The 23,991-nt window shown below is 45.7% G+C and overlaps 1 protein-coding gene across 1 annotated transcript in view; it reads right to left on the bottom strand.

The window, feature by feature from the left end:
- CD82 (CD82 molecule) overlaps window positions 1–22,830 on the bottom strand; it is a 97,025-nt gene extending 74,195 nt beyond the window's left edge. Inside the window, exon 1 of the mRNA XM_044435911.1 lies at window positions 22,653–22,830. The gene's annotated coding sequence lies outside the window, so the exon portion shown is untranslated. The remainder of the gene's footprint in view (window positions 1–22,652) is intronic.
- Window positions 22,831–23,991: the final 1,161 nt, after the last annotated feature.

Below are 23,991 nucleotides of genomic sequence, written 5' to 3'. Positions count from 1 at the left end.
CCCCCAAGGAATCTATTGATGCAATGGTGGCTACCAGCAGTGGGTGAAAAGAACTACGTGCTTAGCCTCCATACAGCAACCCTCAAGGAACAGATAGGTCTAGAAAGGCTATATAAGAATCGCTGTGTTCCTTTTATCCGTTACTGTAGATCTTTAGAGCTAAGCTAAGCCCTTTCCATTCTTTTTTATAGTAGTTTGCTTTTTTAAAAAAAAGTATAAATGCAGTCCATATGAACTCACTCTAATGGATTTTCCTTGTTGCTATAATTCTACGTATTGCACTTAAAGAGAGAGAAAAGAGCAGAATCTCTTCAAGAAAGAGCCTACAAACCTAATTCTCCAGTCCACAGCAGCAGTAGGCATTACAGGGACAAGCTGGAGCTTTTCAGCCTATTTTCTGCACACATCCACACATATGCGCCTGCAAAGGCCTTCAGGCTCCTTTTTCACTCATGACTGGAAGGCAGACAAAGGGCTGTCCAAGCAGCATTACGGAGTCAGCTTAGGCCAGTTGTGGCCCTACAGGGTCATAGGCTAGTGCCAGCCTCTAAGTAATTTGTGGCAAATCTTTCTCCTGGGACAGCACTGAATGTTGCCAATCCACGTACACCATTGAGATAGCACTAGTGGAAGTGACCTTTAGCATAACTCAAACAGAACATGCTGGCATGAAGGGCTTCCCTGGTAAACTAACAATTTAGCACTAGGGACAAGAGAGGACAGAAGATGTGGAGCATCTTACATAAGTAGAGTTGTGAGGTCTTGACTGTCCTTGAGCAACTGGTGCCAAATTATTTGTGGACATTACAGTGGGAAGGTCACAATGCAGGCTTACTTTAAAACTAACTGAATCTGAGACAATGATGGGAAAAGTTTACTGAAGGAAAATGGAGAAATGGAAGAGGAGCTCAGTTGACTATTTGCGCGTCTTCAGGGTGCAAGTTGTTGAAGAAATACCCATAGCTTGAACAATTTTATTCAGGAAGACTATCTGAAGAACTGAACTGAACAGAAGTGATACGACCTGAAGTTCTAGCCTTAGAAGAAATTCCACACCATCGAGACCCTGGGACAAACAACATACACCCGAGAGTTCAGGAAAAGCAATCACATAGCCAAGTGCCTCCCAAAACACAAAACAAACACTAAAATAGTCCTTCTTGCTGGAACATTGTATGGCGTTTTGTTGGCCATTGCTCCTAGCTGCCTGAAAACAGAAAATGGATGAATGCAAGACGTGACTCAGCTCATTCATGTAGCATTAAAACCATGGTTTAGTGTTAAATAAGGAGCTTAAAACCAGTCATGGAGAATCTGTAGCTCTGAATACTGAATGATGGGAATGACGGTGGGAAGGATATTCTACAGCTGTGGATTTCCAAGGAGAATTAAGACTGGCCACTACAGGGAACAGGAAGCTGGTCTAGAATCTGGATGTTTGGCTTGATCAAGGGACCCTTCATGTAAGACTGCTGAAATTGGAGGCTCCTTGGAAATCTCGCATAATGTGGAAACATACCGATACAGTAAGTAATCCAGTTTTCTCACTGTGGAGGTTAGAGGCCATGGCTAAAAGCAACTCATCTGAAGTTTGTGCTGCCCTGTCATCCTTCAGATTTTATGCAAAGCTAAAAATACTACGCCTGCTGTCCCAAGCACAAGCAGAGACAGAGGCAGAGCTGTGCTCCACAATGCTGCAATGACTGCCGCTCAGCCTTAAAGTCTTTGTGGGGCATTCAGCCCTTGCCAACCTTAGGTCTAGGAGACAGTCCTCCATGGTTCGCCCAGTTCTTGCCATTTAACTCCCCATAAAGGGACTGCTGTCTTGGAAAACACTAAGTACACATATAAAAAGGCCAGTTAACTGCCCCATGAGGTAGTACATGAATAGCAAGCCTACAAACACTTGCGGCAGAAAAGGAGAGAATGTGACAGATTTGCCATTGCTTGACTTTTTAAAACATCTAGCTTGTGTGGGAATGAATGGGAAGAGCGTATCTTGCATGGATTGTTGTGAATCACTCAGACAGCTTTGGCGATTGGGAGGTATAGAAATGTAATGAATGAACAAATAAACACTTAGAATAAGATGAGGTGAAAAACAAATGAAGGGGGTAAAAGCCAGCCAGACAGCAAGGTTTCTTAAGTGAAACAGACTATATCAATGGGTGCTTCCTAATGCAGAGCTTCAAAAAGAATTTAGCCTATTCAGTGTTTCCTTCTTAACGCAGAGGTGGGCAGAAGGTAGATCTCTAATTGCTTTGAACATCATCTCCCAGCATTTCTGACGGTTGGCTATGCTGACAAGGGTTTCTGGGAGTTGGTCTCAACCATTTGGCAATCCACCGTCCATTCACCTTGTCTTCATGAATTTCTTCTGGTAAGAAAAAAGGAAAGTGATGAACAAAACACTGAAGGATTACAAAGAGAGTGATTTCTGGATCTCTTATAAGAGGCCTTAAATGGAAGTATCCTAAACCTTTGAATCTTTTGTGGAAAGTGAAATGTAATCTTATAATCTGGACAATAGGGTGTGCTCGCTACTGGAATGTACAATCTACAGTTATTGCTAAAATATGCCAAGGTGGAAACTGCTTTTTTCCATCATCCTGAATTTCCCATGGTATCCAGTTAAGTCAGGGAGGGGCAAATAGGTTATGACCTTTAAAGCTGTAAATGACTGTGAGCAGGATACCTCAAAGACTGTTTTTTCCCATACAAGTCTGCCTGGGCAGTAAGATCTTTGGAGGAGGTCCTTCCTTCAGTCATACTGCCAACAGGTGGAGATGCAACGGAAGGCATTCCCAGGCTCTGGAATGCTCTGGATCAGTTGGCCCTTTCAGCTGTCCTTCTACCAAGCAGGAAAATATGCCTTTATTCAGGCAGTTCTTGGCCTTAGTACTGAGTGAAAAATCCTTACACTTGATTATCTTTTCTAGCCCCTTTGTTGCCACCCTTCCAAGTCTCAGCCTCCTTCTAATTTCTTGGCTACAATATCCATTTGAATTGATGACTACATCATCTTTCATGATTTCAATTTTTCCCATTGTTGATAGTAACATTGTGTGATACTTCCATATTTATTTTTTTTTAATATTCAGCTACAATCCTGCTTTTGCACTTTCTTCTTTCATTTTTATCAGGAGTTATTTCAATTCATTGCTGTTTTCTGCCACTAAGATTGTATCATGTAAATATCTTAAATTATTGATGTGCCTTTCACAAATTTTCCCTCCTGCTTCCTCTGGTCCCAATCCAGCTTTTCATGTATGTTCTGCATACAGATTGAACCGATAGGGGGACAAAATGCACTCTTTTAACTAAAATTCTGTTTTTAATCTGCATCTCATTACTGCTAGCCATCTTGAGTGCAAATTTTGGCAGAAAGGTGGGGCATAAATAAATTTCAAATGTCGGAGAGCTAAACATCTTCCAGTTGCACCAGGATTGCTTTTTTAACCATAACTTTGCTCTCAAGGAATTAGTCTCTTGGTGAGGGAATAGCTAGGCCTACTTGACCTCTGGTTGGTTTTTTGGTTTTGTTTTTTGCTTAATGTAGTTGCTGGTGTTATGGATGTAGAGGAAGCTGCCTTGTGATCTAACATGGCAGAGCTTTGCTTTCAGAAGGTGGTGTCAGCCCCCACTGGGTCTCAGCATTTCCTTCTTGCAGCCCCTGCAGTTCCTTTGTCCTTACCCGCTTTGCAAGAACAATTGCGGTGTGAGGCCATGACATTTGCAGAATCCAATTATCGCCTGCTTCTCAGATGCCCATTAGAATTTCCCATTCAGACTTAATTCTTAGGCCACAGGAGAACCAAAAGGAGTAAGAAGTAAGAGTAGCTGAAGAAACACCACCCACTGCATATTAAGCAAGGGCCTCTTTTGTAGCATGCCATCAAAGTTGTGCAGTCAATGGAATGCACTGGAACAAGAACAAGAAAAAATTGCAACCAAAGATGCTGGCCAAGACCAACATTATTAGAACTACAAAGGCTGCCTTAATATTTAGCCCCATACATTAATTTATTAGAAAGAAGGAAGGCTTTCTTGAAGGATTTGAATGCAATCATTTGCAAGAGACAATGGAATGGGGAAATGGGAGTATAGTTCTTTGCAAAGTTGCGTATTGTGCATTCATCCAAGATGCCCTTTCCTAGCAAAAGGCCGTGCTGTTTGAAGATGACTGGGGATGTGCTCCAAGACAAGGCTGATTAAGAATATTTGCTAGAAGGGGAGGGGCAACAGCACTGCTTAAAGTAGGGGTGGGCAAGTGATGCTCCAGATGTTTTGGCCTACAACTCCCACCAGTCTTAGATAGCAAACCTGGGACAAGGTCTCTTCGCTCCAGATTCTGCAGGTCTTATTTATTTATCATGCACATATTTAACAGTCATGACAGAGACTGTGTGGCCACTTCCCAACAAGAGAAAAAGAGGGCAGAGCCACAGCTTCTCTAGAGAGCCTTCCAGCCACTCCCCCAGCACAGAAAATGCCATGGCAGGAAAGTGGTTGGAGGGGCTCTCCATAGCATCCTGCTGCCGGCTGCAGCAGTGGACCTCTTGGTAGGTAAGAAGCGCGATTTGCAATGCCTCCACTTGAGAGAAGCACCTCATGCTGCTTCATAGGTGGGCCAGCCTTGTTAGCCAGCACTGCCGACATTACAGGAGCTGCAGCCCGAAACATGTAGAGGGCCACAAGTTGCTCACCCCACCCTAAAAGCTCACACTGTGACTTCTTGTGCAAGTACAATCCTTCCCCCACTTTTAATGAAAGCTGTTGTCCTTGTTCTGTGAAAGGGAAGCTGGGCAGCTTAGCTCGGATTAAGCCATGCTTCCAGACATATCACAGGAGTCCCTGTACTCATTTCCAGCCCTGGGCCAAGTGTCAAAACATTTGCCAGCCAAAAGTGCTTTTGAGCCTCTTTTCTGATACTTGTGGGGATGGGAAGACAGCGCAGTTTTAAATGCCACGGATCTGTCTTTCAGTCCCCTTGGGAGCCATGCGGAAAGGTGGACTTGTTTTCTGTATGGGAGCACTAAGGAAGCAGGCAAGTGGGGGAAGCCTGGCCGCTTTCACCAATGCTGGGCGAGCCAGAGTTTGCCACCTTTAAAAAGGGGGCACAACTACAGCTGTGTAGACGGGCACACTAATCTAAGTGAAATGAGCTAGGGCTTGCACGGCTCTTACCAGTTTCACCAGGGAGATGGTGAAAGATACTGTGGCTGAATGAATGATGGGAATAGCATCCAGTATAGCGTGGCTTAGCATTTGAGACTGGGCAGCAGTCACATGAGACAAATAAGGCTATCAGTGGCTGCTAGTCCAGATGGCTACATACCACCTCCAGTCTCAGAGGCAACAGGGCTATATAGACCAGTTATGAGGGAACTTGGGCAGGAGGAGGTCTTGCACCCATCCTGCTTGAGGAATCCTATGGGCTGCTGGTTGTCCACTTGTGTGAACAGAACGCTGGGCTAGATAGACCCTTGGTGGTCTAACACAGCTTTTCTTCTGTTTTTGCATTCTTAAAAAGAGAGCACCATAGAGGGCATGTGGAGCCAGTCTGAATGAGAAAACATCCACTTCCTGCAAAATACTTTAAGTGCTTTAAAATGCATATGCAATCCCAGCTCTGACCTTTTCATTTCAGTTTTGAGCGCAGGTGACTCATCATGGATGCAGCTAAGCAGTAGAACTCCTTGCAACAACGCATGTGTGTTAAGATCTGCCAAAAAGCATGTGGTGACCTGTTAACCAGGTTCAATGCAACATCCAGAAAAAGGAAGGGCAGTCACATGCATGAAAGGGGCCTTCTGGCAGGGCCTGAGCTCACCAGCTAGTGCAAAGCTCATACTTCCCTCCATCCCAATCAAAGCTGACAGCCACCTGAAACAGACAGCTCAGCAGCTCCACAGGTGTTCAAGAGAAAATGGAGTGGCCAGAGGGCAGGGAGAGACCTCACCAATAACCTCTGAAGGAGATAACCAGTGCACAATCACAATGGCCTGTGAAAAGGCTGGGTTGAAGTCACCTCACCCACGCCTAGAGAATTTCATATCAGATTTATAATTACAGGTTGAAGGAATCATGAACTGCCACAAGTAGGGAGGGGTTGCTTCAAGTTCAAGAGTTCATTTTCGCTAATGAAAGAGAAAGTCCAGAGGGGGTACTCTTTTATGCACAAAAGATAAACACAGCAATCTACACTTCCTCTAGGAGCCTAGATTAGCAATCTTGTGACCTCCAGATGTTTTGGACAAGAAGCCCTGGCATTCCTGAGCAATGGCCAGGCTGGCTGGGGCTGAGAGAGGCTGGGAAAGGCTAGCCTAGCTTGTCTAGTCTAGATTCCAGTCAACAATCACACTAGAAAGTCAGGCTCTCCAGACACCACAAGCAGTTTTGTTATGGACGGCCCCACTGCCATTAGTGAAAATGCTTGTGCAACGGTCTTTGCAAACAGAATCAAAGTACTGAATTTGATCCTTATGCAATTATAAAAATGGAAATACTGAAGTGGAAGAAGCTTTGCACTAGTGGAATGGTATCACTGGAGACAACCAAGTCTTACCCTTTGAACCTGATTAAAGCCATGTAATTGTTATAATACCCTGTTTAAACTCACCTTCCCCAAGTATTGGGGGCTAGAGTGTTACAAGTCAGTGGATACTGTGCCAAAAGGATAATAGGATGGAATGAGTAGGGTCACTGCTTGGCAGGTTAAATAAACATTTTTAAAGTAAAAATCATTTTAATTTTACTGGATTTTTAATATTGATTTTTCAAAAAAATAGACCAAATTTATCTCTAACATAGTTCCAGTGTGATATCATCACAAACATAGTAAGCCTGCACATGCTAAGATTGCGGCATTAATTTCAATTTTTCATGTGTCTGTCCAGCCTAACTAATACCTTAACTTGCTTTAGCTTCCAGAAACTTAAGAGTGTGCAAAGACAATATTTTGCACAGACACGAGCTGGACAGAGTCATTGTTTTATGTACATATGGTGATGGAATTAGGTCAAACAAGACAGAGGACTTGGTGGAAGAAGTGTGTGTATGTGCGTGTGTGTATCAAGGTGTGAAAAAGCAGATCCTGGCAGTAAGAAGGGCTTTTACAGGGCAGTCACTATCAAACTTGCAATTTTTTTTGTGAGAGCAAGGCTCAGCAGAGGCTTTTGTATTCTGTTCAGGCTGTAGCCTGAAACCTACTTACCTGGGAGTAAGCTCCACTGAACTTAATGGGGCATGCATCAAACTGGCCTGTTAACATCAAATTAGTGCTGATCATAATATGGAAGTATTTTAAAGACATTCCCTCTATAAGTAAAAAAGGAAAGCTTGCAAAATATATTCAGTGGGAAAAAGAGAAGAAAGGCCCATCTGTAATGGTGAAACAAATAATATTCTATTTAGTTGTAAATTAAAACAGTTTCTCTTTCAGATTTGCACCACTTCTCACAACAAGTTCCTGTGGGAAACTTGATTTATATCAACCTTTTTTTCTTGGTACTATAAACTGCCTTGATTTACATTTAGCCAACCTGTTTGTTAGGGTAGCATATGAGCATTACCACGTGAGAAGGTAAGAGAACATTTGCTACAGCTGAGCAGCGGGTTGCATGAGCTCTCTGACCTGGACTTCTCTTCTCCTGCCTCCCTCTGGGAACAAAAGGAATAAGTGATCCTTGACTGCAGTAGAAAGCGAAAAACACAAGTTTCTAATTGTTCAAGCAGGAAGCTTTGAGACTCTGATCCTGTTTAAGGATGCAGTGAAAGCCAAGCCACAGTAACCTCCCCTCTCCACCACAGCCATGGCAAATGGACCAGGAGAGGTGGCACCATTATAGAGTTTGGTCTCCTGCAGACCTCTGAAGTCAGGCTTTTTAAAAGGTAGCATATTCAGCTTAGTCCACTGGTTCAGTAGTGGGGACTGGATCCAGGCATGTGATTTGGAAGGCATGGTTTAGTTACATCAGGTGGAGATACACCATGGTGAGGGCAGTGAGATACTAGCTAAGCAGCCCATCAGATGCGACATTTTTAGCCAACCCCAAGCCATGAATGCAGTGCAGGCAGAGATTCCCTTGAACGGCAGTTGCATAACAGTAGGGTGAATTAAGAGGCACGGTGGGCCAAACTTATCACCCATAAGATTCCTCCTGCCTCGTAAGATGAGAACTTTGGGAAGAATGTAACACCTGTGCTGCACGGCTGCTGGCAAGAATGACGATCCTTTTGAGAAAGCAGTCTGAGGCCCAGGCAAATTTGGTTATATGGTATCAAGAGCAAACAAGGCCTTCTTGAGGCCTTTAACATGAATGCTGTGCTAGAGGGGAGGAACCACTTTCACATTCAAGCCAGTGCGCTTTACCTGTTACTCCAGTTGTTTCAACAGCAGTACTGAAAAATGCAGAATGATCACCCTATTGCCTTAGCAAAGGTCCAATGCATTTTTCCAACTGCCCTACCTAATAAACATTTTTGCAAGCTTTCATGCTGCACCCCTTCCCCAAATTTCTAGAAGAGGAACTTCTCAGGAGCGCAACATGTTCATAACTGCCCCCCATCAAACGCCCTTCTCCCTAATGAGAAACATAGAAACAGAACGAGTCAGGAGGGGCCTCCCGGGCCATCTAGTCTGACCCCCGGCTCCAGCCGGCCCCGCTCACGACATGTCTCCCATGTGCATGCCCAGCCTATCCTTGAACACCCTCACCGATGGGGCCTCAACCACCACCTGTGAAGGCCCATTCCATATCCTCAGGGTCCTGACTGTAGGGAAGTATTTCCTGGCATCCAAATTCAGTTCTAGTATAACTTTGAAAATGCAAGTTAGTGAGCAGCCAAGGTGGAGACAGGGAAATAAGTCTGTCCAACCACATTTCAAAGCCAATCAACCCAATTCATACTTTCCAAACTAATACACATATCAAAGCACAATTTTCCATTAGATAGCACACTTCTCCAGATTTTGCAATTAGTTCTCAGCTCTAAAATATGTTACACATGCCTATTTAAGGGGAGGGGGAATGTGTGCGCACGCATGCAAGTGTGTGTTTCACAGCTACAGACTGATGCAGGAACAGAAGAGGCCAGACCCATGACTGAAACCATGCAAAACCAGGAGGATGGAATCATTTATCTTCACAGGTAATGCAGGAGTTCTTAATCAGGAAGGTCATTAATTAGGTGGCCTTTACAGCAGACAGGGCAACCCCTTCCCTCCACTGCAGTCAGTATCTGGGCATTGAGTGTACCAGCGAACCTCCACCTGCTGCGTGAATGTACCTGACAGCAAGCAACCAGGTTAGGGAATGTTGCAGCAATCCCCGGCACCAAACTTTGTTCTGTAGAGCAAGAAAAAGTGCAGAAGAGTGGGGCTGGGGGACAAGTACAGTCGTCCAAGAACTGGAATAATTCTGATACAAGGAAGACTTGTAGCAGTTTTGGCTGTTTAACTTCTTGGTTGAACCTCTGTCAGTCAGGTGGTCAAATTCCATCTTGGGTGCACCCCTGGGCACAGCATTCCAACAGGGGGACAAAGGAAAAATAAAGGCACAAAATGGGTGGGGCAAAGCACCAGCTTAAAGTTCCATTAGCCAAAAATTAAGCCTCAGCAAAGGGATTTCCGCCTTTTCGAATGGGGGTGAGGGGATAGGGGTGTTTACAGAAGAGGAGGTCCGGCCAGGGGAAGAGGTGTGATCTGCAGAACACTGGAAAGCCAGATTGGGGTCAAGCTTGGAACTGATCTGGCCCCAGGACTGAGGTTTTATACCTGCTCTGAATCCCTGCTGCAAGACAATGGCTTGTTTGTTTTAGCAGCCACAGCTTGCTGAGCAGTCATCACTGCCCTCCTGCCCACTGCTGTCAAGGTAACTTTTTCAAGGTGCAATCACATGCATATTTAGACCAGAGAAGAACTTCCAGCCAAGCAGGTTTGAGATATCCATACACAACACAGCCCTTGAGAGCAGCAGCACTCCTTCTTCCAGCTGACCTGCACTGTCATGATGCGTAGCAGCCAGGATGGCTGGACTGGGACTCAGGAGATCCGGGTTCAAGTCCCCACTTAGCTATGAAGCTCACGGGGTCCCTCTGGGCCAGTCACAGACTCTTAGACTGGCCTGCTTCACTGGGTTGTTATGGAGATTAAATGGGAAGGGGAGAAGGATCATCTAATCAGCCTTGGGTTCCTTGGAGGAAGCAAGGGCAGGGTGTAAATACAGACATCAATAAAAATGAATGTTTGCTTCAATTTGTCAGGGACTTTCACCCAAAAAGTACTAATCACCTCTTCAAAGGGATAAAAACAGAGCAAGTCTCTTGCAGGACATACTCAGAATGTGTGTTTCCCACCATATATTTTTTTCTTCTCAGGCAACTTCCCTGATGACTGAAACAGAGTCTGAGAAAGAGAAAGAGAAAAAAGGAAAAGAAAAGCCAGAAACCAGAGTGAAGAGGCAGTTCACAAAAAAACTGTTAAATAATAACAGTGCCATAGTTGTTGATCTTTCTCTTCTATATGCACTGGAAAAAAGCTGGGAAGGATAAGGTGGATAAGTAGAGAAAGAGTCTTCTTCTCGCCTCTTCTAAGGCTCTACACAACTCAGTCCAAGCAGGTCACTGCTAACTGGACCAGCCGGTCCTTCTGCCCCAGTCCTTTTCCAAAACTGCTGTTTTCAGCCCTCTCTTCTTCACTGCCATCCCATCATCTGGATTCTCCCCTGGTTTGGGAGACAGGGATTGCAGAACCTGGATTAAGAACTGCACCTGGGGAAGTCTGAAGCCAGCAGAGTAGCAATTCACCCAGTAAGCATTCAAGCCGTCTCACAACTCAAACTTTCCAGGTTAACTCCCTCATAGCAATATAGCTTGCTATAGTTACTCACTACTCTTTCCATAATGTTCATTTGGAAAAAAATATTTACAAGCTAGCCAAAGATCTGGGAACTATTAAATCATTAGCAGGGGCAAAAAATGTTTCATCCCATTCTACTGCAGGGGAAGAAGGAAGCTTTGCACAGCCGTCTTTCACACATGCATCATATAATTACTGCCATGTGGACCCCTCTGTCTACATGCTTCAACTGTTAAAGCCTACAGAAACATGATTCCAACACTTTTTTCCCCTAGACAACCCCAATGATCCCACTGGTAACGACACTGTTCCGTGTGTGTTTCCTTCGCCTACTGAAGCACCCATGGCCCTTGTGATCATCTTCATTCCTCATATGAAAGCTTGTTGTGTACACCCTTAAGAACTGAATGAATACAATGCTGAATTAACTTCGTCCACAGTGGCTGTGTACGAGAAAGGCTCTAAATCATGGGTCCCCAGACTACAGCCCGGGAGCCAGATCTGGCCCGCCATGCCCATTTACCTGGCCCGCCATGCCCATTTGGACCCGTCGCATGCGTGCCCGCCACTGCCCACCAAGCCCCTCGCTCAGGGAGGCAGCGGTTTGCTCGCTTGCTCCAAGCGAGCAAGCTGCTGCCTCATGCCGCACACCCTTCCTCAGTGTGCGTGGCCACAGGCGCTGCCCCTGCCCATGCGCCCTGCCGGCACCACCTTTTCAACCATGTGCCCTGCCAGCACCTTTCAACTGGCCCCCTGGTGAAAAGGTTTCAGGACTCCTGCTCCAAATACTTGTATTTTGATACTAGTTTCATAACCAGAAACCACAGAATTTTGCAAACAGTAAAAGGAAGAGAGGTTGGGTAAGTGTGCATGACTGTTTAGGCTTCAGGGAAATGCTGGTCTTTGGGATGCCTCCTCCCCTGCATTTTTGAGTGAGGCATTAGGGCAAAGGAGGAGAAAGATCTGGATGGGCTTGGAGATACTGCAGTAAATACTTCCAGGATACTCCCATATACTCTAAGGGGAACTGACATAAAATAGTTAGCTGAAACTGCATATTACTGTATACCAATTTGCTGACAGAATACTCCTGCAATTCTGCCTCTAAAACCATAGCCAAGCATCCCTGCATGCCCCATTTCTGTGGGCCTACATCTCTTCTCCTTCCTTGCCCTTCATGCTCCATAAATATGCTTTAGGCTCTGGAAAAACCAATAAGAATTCTAGGACTTCAGTAGATTCATTGTGCAGGTTATTTAAGCACAGGTTGCTTTTTGGGGGGCATACACTGTAAAAAAGCTAACCTCAAAGAATGCTACACTGTGTTAGAAGAAGCTGACAAGGGAGCGTATTTAGTGTTGAACCGTCAAATGCATTCCCAAGTGGTCCCAAGTTCAATCTCCAGTTAAAAAGATCACGCAGCAGGTGATAGGAAAGAACTGAGCCCAGCAAGTAGATGCCTCTAATCTCCTTGTTTTGGCCATACAGGAGGGGGTGGAGAATGCCTGCACTCAAAGCCTGAGCAGACTTACTCCTATATTACACAGAGATGTTTTAGGATGCAACCCAGTCAGAATGCTCATGAACTTCTGAACTCCAAGGAACATGGGGATCCTCTGCAGAAGTGGGGGAAGCACAGAGGCAATCTTTGCCTGCTTGCTCCTCCTGTTCTACATTCTTCTCAGCTGGTCATCATCTGGGGCACTACAGAAGCAAATTCTTAACACGAGAGGTTCTACAAGAGGCTTACTCTACTTCAGTCTCCTGAAATATGATCTTTCTCCCTTCTCCAAAATTGTTTGGAGAACAACTGGTGTGCTTCTGTACATGCCACAGGCAAAGGGGCAGTGGAGGGCAATCAGAATTCTGTCCCCCCGCTCTATTGGAGGGCCGTCTTCTACCTGAGAGCTGTGAATCTGTAAAATCTTGTGGCCTCTCAGATCTCATCTAGGGGCCAAAGGGCAACTTCCTTGGAGTTATGTTTGAAACTAGCTGTTGCAATCCACTGATAACAGGTTGCGGAAAGCATAAAGTTGGATGCTTACCAGCCTTAGAAACTTGAAGTATTATTTTAATGATACTAATAATCATAATATATGCAAAACTTAGTTGGAGGTGCGATAAAGCTGATGTCTGTCAGTGGGGTTATTTCTTTAAGCCATAATATAAAGCAATCTTGCAACGTCTTACTGCAATAAGCTTCTGAAGAAACAATTTTTCAGCATGGAGCTTATGCTGAAGTGACATGGTCTTCTACTTTGGAGAACTACAGGGAGTTCAGATCCTAGATTACCTAATAGTTCAGTTATCTCAGTGCAACAGACAGCCGTGTTTTCCACACTCAGCAGTAACCATGCAGTGCATGCATTTGATTAAGAATTCTATAGCACCTTTCATATTAGTGTACATTGGCAGAAGGAAGGCACAGCAGAGGTTCTCCATGTTCTACAATTACATTTTGTGTAGAACTAACTTGTGATGCAAAGGAAATTTAGATGAGAAAGCAAGAACATGCCATTCAACAACAGCTGCCGCCGCCATGTTTTTTACCTTTTGTTCAATAGGATTATTTGTATAGCACTATCAATATGTGCAGTGGTTCGTTCACACAGCAAAATGCTGGGTACCTGCTCCAATTTCAGTTTTTCACAGGGGACGGAAGGAGACAGAGGCGGGAACAAATATGCACATGTGCAATTTTAGATCTAGTTCTAGTGCAAGAGAAGCCTGAAGGGGTTACAGCAAAACCACCACCTCGCTGCTAAAAATGGACAAGTGTCGTGCAAGGCAGTCCTTTTGAAATCTGTTCTAAGTCAGGCAACTGCATACACAGGAAATGTTTGTGGATTTTATTAGGCACGGCCTTGGTTAGTCTTCAGAGGGCATCATACACAATAGCCAGGGGAGCAGCCAATTCAGCTGGAGTTCTGACCCTAAAAGGGCTGAGATGATCTCTGGTTTCATTCCCAGGATGATTTTTTTCAATTGCAGTGGGAGTTAGATATGCCACCCTGGAAAACACAGGAACAAGAGAGGCAAGAAACACACAGTTTGAGGAAAACTAACTGGTTTTACGTGGAAGGCTGCTGATACTGCAGGTAAATGTTTGCATTGGCAAGGTTCAGCAGACCTTCAGAGTCTAACACAGAGCCACAGTTCACATGTCAGACAACTCCTGTAGGGTTGTACTACATGCTGTGGCAACACATTCCAGTTGTGCAACACTTCAAGCCTATGATTTTTAAATTCAAGCCACCTTAGCATGCATCTGCAGCAAAGTTAGGGAAAAGGCAATCCAGTTGGTGGGGGCTGGAAGAAATCTTGGGTAATGATCTCATTCCCATTCCAGATTGCCTGTTCTTGTGACATGCTTTATCCATACAATCTGCATATGCAGTGTTAGAAATGGATACAAGAACCAGGCTACAAGAACTCTTATGCATGTAATCTCAGATAAATGAATGTTGATCAATGAGACCAGTTTTGATTTCTTATTCAAGCAGGTCTCTATTTTTATATCCCCATTCGTGGTCCACTTAATCCCTTAGGCTAAACAAGCAGCATCTATCAGAAAAGTGAGGCACCTACAGCCTTCCAGCTATTGCTTGACTCGCATCAGCTCAAGGCAATGATCAGGGCTGATGGGAACTGGAATCCAATGACATCTCAGAGATTCTGGAATGCTTTTATGATAACTTATCCAGTATTTTGAAGTACACTTCCTTGCAGAACTACTCACCCACTTGACTTTTCCACATTTTGTTGTGTTACAACTTAGAACTGCAATGGATTGTCATTGTTATCACTTGATGTACACAAGCAACCTATGAATCTACAAATGATCTATATTGTGGCACAAATGTTAAGTAAACAAACCCAAAGTCACATTTGTTGGGTGCGTGAGTGTTTACTCCCTTTGCTGTGACATGACTCTGCTGCAACCCACTGCCTCCAAAAGTCATTTGAAGTCATCGAATGGAGTCCACCCATGTCCTATTCCAGTGCCACATGATCCCAGATGAAATTCACCTGTTTCTGGAAGTTCACAGTGGAGCATGCCTAAATAAACAGCATTAGGACAAGCCAAGGGCTAGCAAAACAACTCTTGCATAAGGTTACACAGAAGTACCAATCACAGTTAGGTTATTTTTTAAAAATCCAAACTATAAGCAGTCCCCCAGACATTGTCAAATCTATTATTATGAAATGTAAAGAACAGTGTTCAACCATGACTCTGCCTAGAGAAGACCACCCACCAAAACTCAGTGACCATGTAAGGCGAAACAACCAAGATGCCAGTGGTAACTCTGAAGGAGCCAGGTGGATGTGCCACTGAGATGGGAGAAACAGGCAATACAACAACTATCACTCAGACACTCAAGCTGGGCTCTGTGGTAGGAGGAGAGAGCCATTGCTGAAACAAAGCCATATCAAAGCCCATTTGAAATTTGCATAAAGGTATGTGGAAGAAGAAAGAAACTAAACAACAAGATGGGGAATACTTGGCTCAACAATACTGCAAGTGAGGAGCATCTTGGGGTTGTCGTAGATGACAAGTTGAATACGAGTCGACAATGTGATGTGGCTGCAAAAAGGACAAATGCTATTTCAGGCTGCATTAATAGAAGTATCACTTCCAAATCACGTGAAGTGCTGGTCCCCCCTTACTCAGCACTCATCTGGAACACTGTGTCCAGTTCTGGGCAACACAGTTTAAGAAAGATGCAGACAAGCTGGAAAGGGGTCAGAGGAGGACAACAGGATGATCCCGGGACTGGAAACAAAGCCCTGTGAGGAGAGAGAGAAGGAACTGGGCATGTTTAGCCTAGAGAAGATAAGAATTGGAAGGGGGCGGGGAGAGAGATGATAGCACTGTACAGGAACTTGAAAGGCTGTCACAAAGCAGAAGAACAAGATCTCTTTCCAATCATTCCACAGAATAAAGGGCTCAAGTTACGGGGTGGGGGGGGGGTTGATTCCAGCTGAACATCAGAAGAGGCTTCCCGATTGTTAGAGGAGTGGAATGGAACCAATTGCCTAGGGAGGTTGTGAGCTCTCCTGTACTAGAGGCATTCAAATCATCTGGAAGGAATAGTCTAACTTGGTGTCCTGCACTGAGCAGGGGGTTGGACCTGGTATGCCTCTGGCCCCTTCCAACTCTTACTATTTTTGATTCTATTAATAGTAAGAATGGCAATTAAATACATTTTAATTTCAGGGTGCAACACAACAAAAGTCAAAGGGAGGGTGAAAACTTCAAGGCACTGCTTATCACCTTTTTAATAAGGTAAGCCTGTGGGGAGAGGCTCTATGCATACATTCTAATGCATAAATCCCTTAGGTTACTTCTGAACAACAGTGACTCGAGGGAAAATGAAGTACTGTATGTACTGCAGGGAAGCTGTAAATAAATCCTGATTGAACTTGCCATGTATCCCAATCACAGAGGCTATTTGGGCCTTGCACAGCTTCTAAGTCCCATTAAGCACCTGGCATCCTACTTATTGACCATTGGCTTGAACCTGCTGCCTTGGAAGGTTGAGCAGAGCAACCTGCATTCCAGGAGAGACTACAGCCCAGGGGTAAGTCCCTGCCTTGCATGCACAAGCTCCCATGTTCCATCCCTGCTATCACCAGACAGGGATACCTGCTCAAAACCATGGAGAGTTGCTGCCAGTCAATGTAGCAGGTGGAAAGATGGTGATGGAGCAACAGCCTCTACCAGAGCCTCTCCTATACTAGAGGTATTCAAGTTATAGAAACACAGAAACTGAGTGAGCCAGAAGGGGTCTCCCGGGCCATCTAGTCTGACCCCCGGCTCCAGCCGGCTCCACTCATGACATGCCTGCCATGTGCATGTCCAGCCTATCCTTGAACACCCTCACCAATGGGGCTTCAACCACCTCCTGTGGAAGCCCATTCCATGCCCTAGGGGTCCTAACTGTCAGGAAGTATCTGGAAGGAATATTCTAACATGGTGTCCTGCACTGAGCAGGAGGTTGGACCTGATATGCCTTAAACTGTTTTCCCTTTGAAACTTATAAAAATACAGACTTTCACAAAGCTCATGGCTGCCTGTATGGGAGAGTTTTCAGCCTTGTAAATTGCTTAGCCCTCAAGAGAGGGAAACATAGATACAGGGCTGTGGTTCTCCAGCAACTTTGGTGTGGTAGAGGAGTTCAGAGACTGAAGGATTTGGAAAGGTGATATGGTGAGAGTTGTTTTTCCTTTTACACCTTCTCTTAATATGAAAAGTGGCAGCAACAACAAAATAAATGCATTAGCTCTGGGACTCCAGGTATGACAGAATCTCCCTCTTAGAGGAGATATAAAAGACAGCCAGAGGTGGCAATATTGGGCTAGATGGACCAATGGCTTGGTTTAGTATAGTTACTCCCGCCATTCACCAGCCAAATATTTGCCATAAATCTGTGCATGCATATAGTTCTAGCCTGCATTGCACAACAAAACTGGAGTGCAGCTCATCTTGCATTTGATGCCACACAGCACTGCAGACCTCTTTTCTCCGTTCAGGCACAGAAAGTGGCTTGAACAAACTGCGGAGGAAGTCACTTTAGAGCGCTCATCAGCTTTTGGATATTAGATTAGCTTAAGTCTGCATTTAATATTAGCACAGGAACTGCAGTGCTGTTTTTCACTCTTGTGCTATTTCCATTTTTTTTAATGTAGCTACTGTGAAGTTTTCAGAATGCAGCAGACCGTGGGTCCAACTTCAGTAATGTGTCTTCTTATGTACATTTAGGTGAGTTGTTCTTACGAGTTTATTTCACCAGTTCTTATTGATTGGGGTACTCTATTTAGTGCAAGTGTCTATGTATTTTATAGAAAAAGAACATATATTTCCATTTATTTCAACACAAGCTGCAGGCATTTACACTGGTGCTGGGAGCACAGCATGTTTATACAGTAACCAGACATACTACAGGATCTTTGAAATGGCCCAGTAAAACCAGAGTTACTTGTTTACGGAATATCCCCCTTCCTGCTGGAGTCCTAGGAAAAAGGCTGGTCAAAACAGGAGCACAAGAAGGCTATCAGAAGCTTCAGGTTCACCAGGAAACATCCAATCCAGGGGTAGGCAACCTGGTCTTGAACAACAACTCCCATCAGCCCCACCCAGCATGGCCAGTGTTCAGGAATCATGAGACTTAGCATCATAAACATCTGGAGGGTGCAGGATTGCTCACCCCTGCTACTTTGTTTTTTACAATATATATCCGCCTTGCAATGCTATACATGCAAAATACCAGGAAATTGCTTTGCTTTCCAGTAACTTTCCCCTGAAGCCTCCAGCACTGGCCAGTGCCCAATTCTGTCTATAAAACTGTACGGCCAGCCCTTCGTTCCTGAAGTTTCCACTTCGGCTTTGTGCTTCGGTGGCACACTGGTGTTCCTGGCCAAGAAATATCTGAGGCTGCAATAGCCACATCGGAGCAGTGGAGTGGGCACTTCATCCAGTGCGAGCCCACACTTTGCCCATAAAAGACAACTCGGTACAAGATAGCAACTTAGAGGCATACGATGAGGAGATTTCATACTCCTACAAGTGAAAGATTAACTGGAAAAGAGAAAAAACAGGCCGGTGTGTACTAAGATCAGTCAATGGAAGGATACACACACATGCAAGAAAGGTACAACCTGGCAAAGAAGACAAACCATGCTTAGGCGAATAGGTAGAACTGGAGGCTTCAAAGGACTGCAAAGTCACAGAGCCGCTTTTCCACATCCATGCCACAAACTTCGCTGTTAAAGTAGTCTGATCACACATCATCCAGGCTGGTGTGCATCACAAGTAGAGAGCAGGACTGGGAAGGGGCATCCACCAGAGATGCCAGTGTGGAAGATCACATTTTAGGAAGGTGCATCTTCAAAAATGTCTTTGTTTCATACTTTCCTATAGCGATATCGAATAGTAGTTTGCGCAACAGAAAGTTCCTTCCCTATTATCATGAAAAGAAACCCCCTCTGTTAAGCGTGCAGGAGAATGTCCTAAAGCACGCCGGCAGCATTTCCCACACATGTGGCACATGTGCTGCTGCAGTCCCAGAAGGAACTGGACAATTTCTGCAATCATACTTGATCAGTAGTAAATAAAGAGTAGTAAATTAATTGTAACCACAGCTCATAACAAATATAGAAGTCCAAATATACATACAAAATATAATCTAGATATAGATGACAAATACCAAAGACAATTATAGCTGCAATAAGTAAGCCAAATAGAAAAATGGAGTTTAAAGTGTTATTTGACTAAATGCCTAAGTTAGCAGATAAAATAGTCTAATTTTTAAAAATAACATGGTAAAAATGGTCACTTGATAACTGACACAGAAGAATAGTTGAAAATTAAGTCATCACCCTTCGAAACTCAAGAAATTATCCATAACCAGCATCCTCGCTCTTATGGCATATCAGGGGCTATGCAGAGCATAATGTTTGTGCCCCTGACCTCAAAGACCAAGGAATTTTCCCAAAGAAACAGAAAGTGATCAGTACTGTCCAGCAAAAAACTGAGGCAGACAAACCTAGGTGGCATAATTTCTTGGGCAGATTAAAACGTGGGCACTAAGCATCCTTCGCCACCACTCTGGGCAAGTGTAGTGCACAAAGCAAGCAGCTGCAGGCTGTCAGAAGATGGACCCTGCAGATCTCCCTTCTCTCCATTTTTTCTGAGAAAGAATAACCTTGCAGTTGATCCTCACCCTGACCATAACCTATAACAGGGCTCAGTGCTAATACGTTGCCACTGCTGCCTTCTAAGACCGACTTGGTAACCACCTACAGAGTTTATACATGATACTCTTGTTCCAGCACAATCTTAACAATCTCATATTTCTTCTATATATGTGACATGTACAACCCTGCCTTCCAAAGCACAACTGACACACACACTCAAGCCAAGTGCTTCTCCTTAGGGGCCTCCTTCTCACTGGGGCTACTTAATTTACAGTTACACACCAGTTACAGGATTTACAGTTACACACCAGCTCCTATGTCTGACTTGGGGTATGTACCTTCTAGATTTTCCCATCTACACCTTGACAGAAGTCAACTGAAATATAGCTTTGGTGGCTGATGTAACTACCAAGATGGGTACGCTTTATTCACTTTTCCTTTTTAAACTGCTGCAAAGAATCCATAAAAGCACTGCTTTGGAGATAATCCCCCCCAAAAAAGGTGCCACAGAGCAGGTTTTCACACTGTTAGTTCCTCATCAGCAGTTTTCCTGCACTGCCAGTGCTACTTCCCCCACTCACCAGTCTGAGGACACCACAGGCCCTCAGCTGGGCCATTAACCCTGGACTATCCTCCCCACTGCCACCCCCTTCTCAGAGTTCTATCACTGCTGGACAGAAAGCAGGGAAGGGTGCAGGCCAGGAAAGGCAGATGGTCTCTTCTCCTTGTCCACCTTTCTTGCACAGTGTTGAGGGATGGCCTGGGCCCAGAGGAGATGGAAAGAAGCCACCTCAGTCCACTCACTCTCTGTCTTTGGGCAGGGCTGCGCACACTGATCATGGGTCATGCTCATGGCTGGTCATGGAAAGTGCAGTCGCCCCCTCCCTTTGCTTGCATGCCTGTAATCTCCCTCTGACAGTCAAGGGTGGAAATTCTGCCCAGTGACCTAAATCCTCCCTAACCAGAGCGATGAGTGAGAGAAGTGGCTGTTTCTGGTATGAGCAGCTGCTGCCTCCAAAAATGCACACTTGCCACCATTTCCCATGGCTCCCCTTCTGCAGTGGCCTTCCCTTCTCATCCATATTTCCTCCTTGAGCAATGCAGCAGGAAAATCGGAGCTTACTGGGCCTTCCAGAGGGAGGAACGGAGAGAGGGAGGGAAGAAAAGACCATCTCTGGGAATCATTTCAGAAAAAACCTTCCATGAAGCCAGCTGTCACGCCTGCCATACCTCAAGAGCACATTTTTCCCTGTTCACTCTTCCTTTCTCACTGGGCAGTGCAGAGGAAAACAAGCAGCAGACGGGTAAGAAAGCGAGTTCAGACCTTTCCTCTCTCGCTGAGTGGTATGAAGGACTGAGCTACCTGGGCTCAACCGCACACCTCTCGCAGAACGCACACGAGTGCGTCAGGTGGATGCTCTCTCAGTGATCCAACATTTTACAATGCCCTGCTTAAAAAAAAGTGAGAAGGAGAGAGCATGGATGTGGGAAGAAGTGCTTCCAGCTCCCTCCTGGCCTCAATGCCCAGAGAGACACAGGAGCAGCATTGCCTTGTCCTGCCAAGCACTGGTCTACCGGTCCCCAGGAGTGAACCAGTTCAGACGACAAGGAGCCTAGGGAAATCTACGGGCTTCATACCTAGGAAGCACCTTTCCCCTGCTCTTTTCCAGGCTCTGGAAGGGGCAACAGAAAGGAGGAAAGATCACTGTTTACCGTTTAGGGTTTCATTGCTTTTGTTCACCAATTGGCTCCCCTCCCCGCCCCGAAAAAAAAGTGGCAGTGTGAAGCACCTTTTTTCAAATAGCAGTTTAAGGTCCTACAGCCTGGTGTCTTTCCACTGATCTTTACAATAGTGCAGGAAGGTTGTGCTTTGGCTTTAGAACACAGGAGTCTGGCCATGGCTGGACTTCAGCCTTCTGGCTACAACTCCACATGTGTGTGTGTGTGTGTGTGTGTGTGCGCGCGCGCGCGCGCGCGCGCGCGCCTGTCTGTCTTACAACAGCAAGAGGTGCCCTTGCAACTGTTGAACATGCTGCATTCCCATAAGCAAGATTAATACACAGGCAGTTTCAGAATACTGGACAGCGTGAAGGGGAAAGGTCTCTGTACTGTGTTTCTTCTTCCCTACTGCATAAAAATCCCCCCCACCGCCCCCAGTCTGGTATTAAGGCAACACTCCCTGCATGGAAAGTCCCTTGTACTTTCAAAGACAAGCATTTCCCAGCACTGAAAATCTTCACCTGAGGACCTTCCGCCTGTCTCACAGCTTTTCAAAGAAACAGAAACTGTGCCAAAAAGAAGGTGCAAGGTTCGGTTCCCCCACCCCCGCATCCCTTCCTTCCTTCCTTCCTTCCTTCCTTCCTTCCTTCCTTCCTTCCTTCCTTGAAGAAACCTTGCGCAGGGCATTCACTCACTGCCAGTATCAAAGAGAATAAATCTTAAAAATCACTCTGTCAACTCCTAGGGGTGGACGGAAGGAATGAACGAGGGACACAATCATCGCCACCCTAATGAAGAGATCGGATAGGAGTGTAAGACTGATTTATCAAGTTGGTTCTCCGAAGGGAAGACGTGGCCCTGTTTAAGTCTCTCCCGCCCTCATTCCCCCCCCCCACACACACACAAATCCCAGGCGCTTAAATCTTTTCCCCATTATCTTCCGAAGCCCACAGAAAGCAGGCGAGCCCTTGCTAGAACCTCAACTCGGATGCAACCCCCGTCACGTGAGAACCTCCAAGGGGTGCCCAAGCAGCCCACCCAGCTCAGCACTTGGGGGTGCCGCGTCCGAAGCAGTGTTTCCCCCTTCCTTCCTTCCTTCCCTGTCTTCCCGCGCTTCTCTATAGTACAAGCTCAAGCAAGATTTTAAAATGGGGGAGAGGGCAAGACTACGCTATTTCCCCCTACTAACAAAAAAATAAACTGGGAGGGGGTGCCTTAAGAGGGAAAGAGAAGGCAGACCCAAAAGAAAGCAGGAGCAGGGCTGCCAACCCTGAGCGAAATTCGTCCCTTAATCTCTCGCCCGCCTCCCTGCGAGGGCGCTCCCGCAATCTCGTGGGAAAGGATCGCCCACGCCGCAGAGTCGAAGCTCGCTTACCTGCTGCAGCGAGAAGCTCTCGACCGACGCGGCGCCTGGCTGCTCTCGGGCGCGCAGAAAAACGATCCGAGCAGATGTGACTTCGGCTCTGCTTCTCCAGCCCCAGCTGCCTTCAGTCCTGCTCCAGGAGGCAGAGGCGAGAGCCAGCCCCCGGGGCAGCCCAGAGACGCCTCGTGTGGGTTTAACCCTTGCTGGCCCGAGGGGAAGCAGGCACCCGCACCGCAAAGCCTGAGAGCGGATGTCCCAGAGGGAGGGGCCCAGAACACGCGCGTTGCTCCTCTCGCTTCCGCATCTGCTTTAAATGTTGCGGCACTGGAGTTGGGAAGGACACAAGAAACCTTTCACGCACACTCCCCTCTAGAAACCAGGCTCTTACGACGCAATCCGATGCATGTTTAGCCAGGAAAAAAGTCCTACAACTCCCAGCATTCCCCAACAAGCCAGGCTAGGACCTTTTTCCTGCCTGAAATGCATCGGATCGCGCCTTCAAAGCCAGAGCCTATGGTGACTGGGGAATGCTGGGAATTGTAGGATCATTTTCCTGGTTAAACATGCGTCGGATCGCGTCCTTAAGGTGCTCTAACAGCGGCTGTGCAGAGGGCTTCTCTACACAGGTACATGTAAAACTTTATCTCCGCCCCCTGCCCTCCTCTCCAATTCGATGTTTACTTTATTGGAAAGAGTTCTCTATTCAAAGTAACATGGGCGCAGACCCTCAAGGCTGTGATCCCAAGCCCGCTGCTACTTCCATTGCCCCCGACCCCCCTACATGTACACCCACCAAATGTGGGCAGCTTCCTCATGGTTCCTCTCTTATCCCAAAAGTGTGGCATTCCCGTTGGGAAAATTTGGGTAAATCCTGTCTGGAAAGCATTACTCCTGTGTGCCTTTGCATTGTGGGATCAAATCCTGTCTTCCTTCTCAAAACCAAGCTGTCACTGTTTAAAATGGCATTCCCCCGCTCCTTTCTCTCACCTTTAGCTGTAGGCTACAGCAGACAGGCCACTTTAGCCCAAATATACATTGTAAATAGTCATTGTTGGAATTCAGTTTACAATAACCTTTTGATAGCCCAGAGGGCTTCATGTGCCCTAATCATGCAGAATGTTTAGAGTCGAGATGGGGATCTGAGCTTATCATGAATAGTTTCTAGTAGCTTGAATTTGCATGTCTGAGCAGACCTGGAGATGCGTTCAAGTTACTCAATTAAAGTGTCAATACAGACAATTAGAAATATTGTAATCTCATTGTTACAGTGTGATTGACTGACATTTCTTTATCTGTTCTGTATGTGATGACCTCAGAATCTTATTGTAATCTCTGCATTCTGTCATCAATG

Source organism: Varanus komodoensis, unplaced genomic scaffold (assembly GCF_004798865.1).
Source record: "Varanus komodoensis strain SLA01 unplaced genomic scaffold, ASM479886v1 scaffold3, whole genome shotgun sequence".
Classification (NCBI taxonomy): domain Eukaryota; kingdom Metazoa; phylum Chordata; class Lepidosauria; order Squamata; family Varanidae; genus Varanus; species Varanus komodoensis.
The sequence above is the reverse complement of the archived record's forward strand: the minus strand, read 5'-3'. Positions and strand labels throughout refer to the sequence as shown.